The sequence below is a fragment of the Bos mutus genome, chromosome 7 (genome assembly GCF_027580195.1).
Source record: "Bos mutus isolate GX-2022 chromosome 7, NWIPB_WYAK_1.1, whole genome shotgun sequence".
Classification (NCBI taxonomy): domain Eukaryota; kingdom Metazoa; phylum Chordata; class Mammalia; order Artiodactyla; family Bovidae; genus Bos; species Bos mutus.
This window is the reverse complement of record NC_091623.1, coordinates 76850878-76858616: the sequence shown is the minus strand read 5'-3', so window position 1 is coordinate 76858616 and position 7739 is coordinate 76850878. Positions and strand designations below refer to the sequence as shown.

At 40.4% G+C, this 7739-nt stretch overlaps 1 non-coding gene across 1 annotated transcript; it reads left to right on the top strand.

Moving 5' to 3' along the window:
* The first annotated feature begins 6889 nt into the window (after positions 1–6889).
* On the top strand, positions 6890–7013 carry LOC138988708 (U6atac minor spliceosomal RNA). The gene has a single exon (XR_011464973.1). It is a non-coding gene; the product is annotated as a U6atac minor spliceosomal RNA (small nuclear RNA).
* Positions 7014–7739: the final 726 nt, after the last annotated feature.

Sequence of the window (7739 nt, the reverse complement as noted above, 5' to 3'; positions counted from 1 at the left end):
CAGAGTCAGACTCTTAATTCTGTACAGTCTCTCAGACTTAATACCCTCCATCTCTAAAAAGAAAATTCAGCATGGAGTATTTTCCAAACTTTTTTTTTAACCCAAGTCATCTTTGAGGAATACTAATTTTTTTTTTGGTAGGAGCGTAAACTGGGACATGCTGGCTGAAGTTAAGCCCCTGCTTTTCTGCTACCCTGTGGTTCTGAATACTTATAGATAAGCAAGATTTGTCTTTCTGCACAGTTGGGTCAGGAAGTTCCATCCACTTAGTTGCAGCTCTGGGGTTGAAACACTATTAATTTGTGGCTTCAAAGTCTATATTCACACCATTCCACTGACTAGAGCTGCTCATTCTAATTGTTTTAAACATTGTTGCTGTTAAAAAAAGAGGCTCCAAAGACTGCCTCCAGAGGTTGCTCAATTATTTAAGATGCTGATGCAGAAAAGCAATACATCCTTAGAAAGGCATGCCATTAATTAACATGTCTTCTGGCTTGTCATTGTCCTTCCCTTCTTATCCAGTTGTCAAGTTTGCTTAGTCCATTAATGACTAGAGGAGAGAGTTTTGCTGCAGCGCTAGAGGTCTTCTAAGAATGTGAATTATTAATGAAAAGCTTCATTTTGGTTTCCACCTTTCCTTGTGTGTGGAAGTGGAGGAGGTGGTGAGATGCATATGGGGAGAAGATGCTTGTATCCTGTACAGTGGACTTTTTTTTTGGGGGGGTGCTGTATTAGGAATCGGAGAAGGAAATGGCAACCCACTCCAGTATTCTTGCCTGGAGAATCCCAGGGATGGGGGAGCCTGGTGGGCTGCCGTCTATGGGGTCGCACAGAGTCGGACATGACTGAAGCGACTTAGCAGCAGCAGCTGTATTAGGAACTTTTATCTTGGTGCTCACCAGTGGGCTGAATTCATGATAAATATGCTTGAGCAAGGTTCTGTGTCTGTGTGTGTGTGTGTTGGAGGCTCTGAGGGCTTTTATTATTGATATCTTAATCACTTTACAAGTTGCATGTCATATACTGTGCTTAGAACTGTGCTTCCACTGCCCAGACCAATCTGTTGCAAACCATTGATTCATTCAGTAAGTGTGGGATACATTGGTTACCCTTCCACCCTGAGCCAAAGAATTCCCTGCTCAGGTTTGATAGATTCTGGTGACCTTTACGAGACTGAGCCACCAGGGAAGCCTCTAAAACTAACACATTCTGATAAATTTAACACATTCAGAAGATGTTACATGGGCATTTAGACTGCTTTCTCCAAGTCAGTTCAGATGGTCATCTGGAAGCCTAACCACTTGGAGCCATAAACAGGCAGGTGTGGAACAGGCAGGCTGAATCCTCTGGCTCAGGATGGACATATAATTTTAATGTATAAAATTATTTTAAAACACAAAGAAATTTCACTTGTGCCCTGAGACCTGAGTTGCTTCCACAGTGTTCCTGCAAGTGAGTCTGTGTTTCTGAAAGCAGAGCTCTAATCTGTATTGACTGTCTGTGATGTGTCTGTAGGTGTCGGCCAGCAGGTGCCTATGTGGATCAAAGATGCAGTGACCAAAGGTAGTGGCTGTTCTTTTTTCTCCCACCCCCTCTTTGTGAGGAAGTGCTTGCATCTTAATCAAGAATAGTACATGCTTGTAGGAGTCTAATATTTTTTTCATTATAATTCATAACTGTGCAGACAGCGAAGTGCCTCAGTCCCAGGAAACAAGCTCTCTAAACACTGCTCACCAGTGCTTCTTTCTCTACTCCCTGACTTGGAGTTTTCCTCGTGATGTGTTGCAGCTGGCTTGTCCTAGCCCACAAAAGCCGATGTTGTGCAAATCTCATATCGCCATGTTCAGTGATGGTAGGTAGTTTGAGACCAGCCAAGTTGAGAGTATTTACAAACCAGGCTCTCCCTTAGAGAAGACTGACTGTCAAACATTTACTAGCGCACCACTGGATTCTTCCCGTCTAATCTAGTCTCCTAGGACTGATGTTTTGGCATGTAGAACTTCAGTATGTGTACAATTCGATCTGAATTAATCTGTTTCTTTGGATTTGACATCTTTGATTTACTTATCAATTTATATTTGTGTACATACTAGATGCTGGGCACTGTGCTAGGTTCTGTGGATAAAATATAATCTTATATTTACAATTATTTATATTTAATTTATAATATATTGAAAGTCTTAGTCTTTTAAAATGACAGTTTTATGAGTTTTTATTTAAATGAGTTTTTATTTAAATAAATAATTATTTAATACATATAATGAATTATAATAAGCTGGCTTTTTATTATATTTATAATGTTGCACAAACATCACTTTTTAACTCCAGAACATCTCATCACCCTCAAAAGAAATCACAGATCTCATCTCCTGTCAACTGCTAATCTCTTTGGATTTGCCTATTCTACTGGACACTCCATATTAATTAAATCATATTACAGATGGATTTTATGTCTGCTATCACTTAGCATAATGTTCTTTTAGGGTGCCCCCACATTGTAGCATGTGTCATTACTTAATTCCTCTTTATGGCTGGATAGCATTCCAGTAAATGTACAACATATTGTCTATTTTTCTATAATAGACTATTTCCAATGTTTGACTATTATCAATAATGTTACTATGAACATTCATATATACTCTCTTGTATGAACATCTATTTTTTAATTGAGTTTTTATTTTTATTGTGGTATAGTTGATTTATAATGTTGTGGTTAGTTTCAGGTGAACAGAAAAGTAAGTCAGTTATACATATATCCATTCTTTCTCAGATTCTTTTCCCATATAGATTATTACAAAATATTGAGTAGAGTTCTATAAGGAAGGTTATAGAAGGTGCTATAAGGTAGGTTCTTGCTGGTTGTCTATTTTATATATAGTGTTTGTATGTTAATACCAACCTTTTAAGTTATCCCACCCTAGCCCAGTGCTTCCCCTTTGGCAACCGTAAGTTTGTTTTCTTAGTCTGTGAGTCCATTTCTGTTTTGTGACTAAGTTCATCTGTATCTTTTTAGATTCCACATGTAAGTGATCTCATGATATTTGTCTTTTTCTAGTTGACTTGATATGATAATCTCTAGGTCCATCCATATTGCGCAAATGTCATTATCTTGTTCTTTTTATGGCTGAATAGTATTCCGTTGTGTATATGTACCACATCTTTACCCATTCCTCTGTTGATAGACATTTAGGTCTTTTTCGGGTCTTGGCTAGGGTCAATAGTGCTGATATGAACTTAGACGTGCCTGTATCTTTTTGAATTACGGTTTTGGTCCAGGTATATGCCCAAGAGTGGGATTGCTGGATCATAGGGTAGCTCTATTTTCTGTGTTTTAAGAAACCTCCACAGTGTTTTCCTTAGTGGTTGCACCACTTTATATTCCCACCAACAGTGTAGGAGGATTCCCTTTTCTCCACGCCCTCTCCAGTACTTATTGTTTGTAGACTTTTTGATGATGGCTCTTCTGATGGGTATCAGGTGATACCTCATTGTGTTTTTAAATCTTTTGGGTATATAGGTATACACATGGGAATAGCACTTCTGGGATTATAACTTTAATTTTTTTGAAGAAATGTGAAATTGTTTTCAAGTGTCTGTTCTAGTACACATTTTTGCCTACATTAAGATTATAATTTCAATGTATCCTTTCAACAAGTTTTATTTTGTAACTTTTAAAAATTATAGTCATCTAGTGGGTATATGGAGTGGTATCTCAGTGTTGTTTTTTTAAAAAATCTCCCTGATGCCTAATGATTCTGAGTGTTTTTCACACCTTATTGGCTATTGTGTATTTTATTCAACTCCTTTGCCTATGAATTCTAGACTTCAGTCAAATACCATTTGTAAATAATAACTTTTTTGATAATGTTGTTTGTATAAAAATTTTAATTTTGATGTCTTTTTTTTTAATCCACTAGTTTCTTTTGCTTTAGGTGTCACGTTTAAGAGTCTGTTGCTTACGTCAGCTTTGAAGATTTACACTGAAATTTCCTTTAAGAGTCTGACATTTTTGTTCTTGTTGGAAGTTTGTGATTTGAATCGGTCCCTCTACTTTTTTGGGTGTATTCAGATTTCCTCTCTTCTTGAATCAGCTTTAGCATAGCAATTGGTGTGTTTCTAGGAATTTGTCTGTTTTATATAGGTTCTAACTTATTGGCATACAAGTATTTATTGTATTCTCTTTTTACCCCTGGAGAGTTGATAGCAGTGTATCCATTTTTATTACTCACTTTAAGACTTTGAGTAGAGTGGCTAGGTTATGGACTGGGTGGTTACGTTATGGATTTAAAATTAATGAGTCACATTTTCTTTACAAGATATTAAGTTAGTTTGCCACAGTTGGGTGGATGCTAGTTGAAGATATAATACTCCTGAAGCAAAGACAAAGGACAGTTACCATTAGCTAGGACAGCAAAATTTTTTGGTGCTATTTGTATATTAGATCAGATCAGTCACTCAGTCGTGTCCGACTCTTTGCAACCACATGAATCGCAGCACGCCAGGCCTCCCTGTCCATCACCAACTCCCGGAGTTCACCCAGACTCACGTCCATCGAGTCAGTGATGCCATCCAGCCATCTCATCCTCTGTCGTCCCCTTCTCCTCCTGCCCCCAATCCCTCCCAGCATCAGAGTCTTTTCCAGTGAGTCAACTCTTCGCATGAAGTGGCCAAAGTACTGGAGTTTCTACTTCAGCATCATTCCTTCCAAAGAAATCCCAGGGCTGATCTCCTTCAGAATGGACTGGTTGGATCTCCTTGCAGTCCAAGGGACTCTGAAGAGTCTTTTCCAACACCACAGTTCAAAAGCATCAATTCTTTGGTGCTCAGCCTTCTTCATGTTCCAACTCTCACATCCATACATGACCACAGGAAAAACCATAGCCTTGACTAGACGAACCTTTGTTGGCAAAGTAATGTCCCTGCTTTTGAATATGCTATCTAGGTTGGTCATAACTTTCCTTCCAAGGAGTAAGCGTCTTTTAATTTCATGGCTGCAGTCACCATCTGCAGTGATTTTGGAGCCCAGAAAAATAAAGTCTGACACTGTTTCCACTGTTTCCCCATCTATTTCCCTTGAAGTGATGGGACCGGATGCCCATGATCTTCATTTTCTGAATGTTGAGCTTTAAGCCAACTTTTTCACTCTCCACTTTCACTTTCATCAAGAGGCTTTTGAGTTCCTCTTCACTTTCTGCCATAAGGGTGGTGTCATCTGCATATCTGAGGTTATTGATATTTCTCCTGGCAATCTTGATTCCAGCTTGTGTTTCTTCCAGTCCAGCGTTTCTCATGATGTACTCTGCATATAAGTTAAATAAGCAGGGTGACAATATACAGCCTTGATGTACTCCTTTTCCTATTTGGAACCAGTCTGTTGTTCCATGTCCAGTTCTAACTGTTGCTTCCTGACCTGCATACAGATTTCTCAAGAGGCAGATCAGGTGGTCTGGTATTCCCATGTCTTTCAGAATTTTCCACAGTTGATTGTGATCCACACAGTCAAAGGCTTTGGCATAGTCAATAAAGCAGAAATAGATGCTTTTCTGGAACTCTCTTGCTTTTTCCATGATCCAGCAGATGTTGGCAATTTAATCTCTGGTTCCTTGTCCTTTTCTAAAACCAGCTTGAACATCAGGAAGTTCATGGTTCACATATTGCTGAAGCCTGGCTTGGAGAATTTTGAGCATTACTTTACTAGCGTGTGAGATGAGTACAAATGGCAACACGAAAAAGGTGATGCTCATTCAATGGGTTGTGTTATAGGTGAAGAACCCTGAGTTCATGGAACCCAAATCTTTTATAATGGGAAGTAAGTATGCTTACCCTTTGCTCCACAGGCAGGCACTCAATTTTTAAGGCTCTTTGCTATACAAGCACCTTAAATATAGTCTGGAACAAAGTGCAGTTTGTGCTTTACCTGCAAAGACATGCAGAAATAAGAGAAACCCTGGAGAATGATCTTCAAAGTCAGAGGAGTATGCAGAAAGTAGGGCATGAGAGACAGCAAGGACTTGAGATTTCAGTCTGTGTGGAGGGATGTCAGGCTTCCCTGGTGGCTCAGTGGTAAAGAATCCACCTGCCGATGCAGGAGACACAGGAGACCTAGGTTCCATCCTTGGGTCAGGAAGATCCCCTGAAGGGAATAGCAACCCACTCCAGTATTCTTGCCTGGAGAATTCCATAGACGGAGGAGACTCGTGGGCTACAGTCCATGGGGTCTCAAAGAGTCAGACATGACTGAAGCGACTGAGCGCACACACACGCACAGAGGGATGCTGTTGTAGGGTTTTGAGGAAAAGTGGCACATGTTCATTTATATTTTGAAAGAATCACTCTGCTTCAGTGTAGAGATTAAACTGTACGGAGGGGGGAAAGACTATATGGAGAAAAGAGAGCAGTTAGGCAGCTATTAAAATATGCAGGTCAGTGATAATGATGATTAATTTAGTGGTGGAGGTAGGGATAAGTGATCAGACTGACAGTTTTGATGGCAGAATCCACTGGATTTTTCTGGCAGGTGGGATCAAATTTGGGAAGAAAATAGCAGTTAAATAGGACTTTTATGCTTTCATCTGATCCACTGAATGCATGATGGTTCTATTTACTGGAATGGATAACCTTGGGGTAGAATTAAGGTTGTTGTTGTTTAGTCATTAAGCCGTGTCCAACTCTTACGACCCCATGGACTGTAGCCTGCTAGGCTCCTCTCTTCATGATATTTCCCAGGCAAGAATACTGGCGTGGGTTACCATTTCCTCCTCCAGGGCATCTTCCCCACTCAGGGATGGAACCCGTCTCTTGCGGCTCCTGCACTGGCAGATGGTAAATGCTGAGCCACCAGGGAAGCCCAAAATTAGGTTGGGGAACTATAATCCAGAATACTATTTTGGAGTTATATGAAAGGAGGAAAGGTTAGTACTCCCTTGACAGAGATGCACGAAGCCCTTGGCCTGACAACACACATATGGTTAAGGCATTTCCAGCTCCTTTGTAGCATCTAACCACTGTTTTTGGGACTGATAAACCAATTTGCAGGACAGGGATAGAGATGCAGACATTGAGAATGGACTTGTGGACACAGCAGGGGAAGGAGAGAGTGTGACAAATTGAAAAAGGAGCATTGATACATATACACTCCCGTGTGTACAATAGATGGCTAGCAGAAAGCTGCTATAGAGCACAGTGCTCGGTGCCCTGTGATGACTTAGAGGGGAGGGTTTGGGGAGTGGGAGGGAAGCTCAAAAGGGAGGGGGTATATGTATACATATGGTTGATTTTTACAGCAGAAACTAACACAATATTATAAAGCAATGGTGGCTCAGAGGTGAAAGCATCTGCCTGCAATGCAGGACACCTGGGTTTGATCCCTGGGTTGAGAAGATCCCCTGGAGAAGGAAATGACAACCCACTCCAGTATCCTTGCCTGGAGAATCCCATGGACGGAGGAGCCTCATGGGCTACAGTACACAGGGTCGCAAAGAGTCAGACACGACTGAGCGACTTCACTTCACTTCACTTAAAAAAGAATACAGTTGACATCCAGGAGAGATGCAGGGGACATCACTGGGTATAGAAATCAGTGGTTATGAAGAGATGAAATCTGGAGATAAACTATTGATTCCCAAATGTTATATTTGTCACTTGAAGTCCTGAGACTTCATGAGAAACATTGGAATAGAGTATAAATAGAAAATGAAGTCAAAATACTGAATCCTGGTGTCCTTCTGACATTTGGGGGT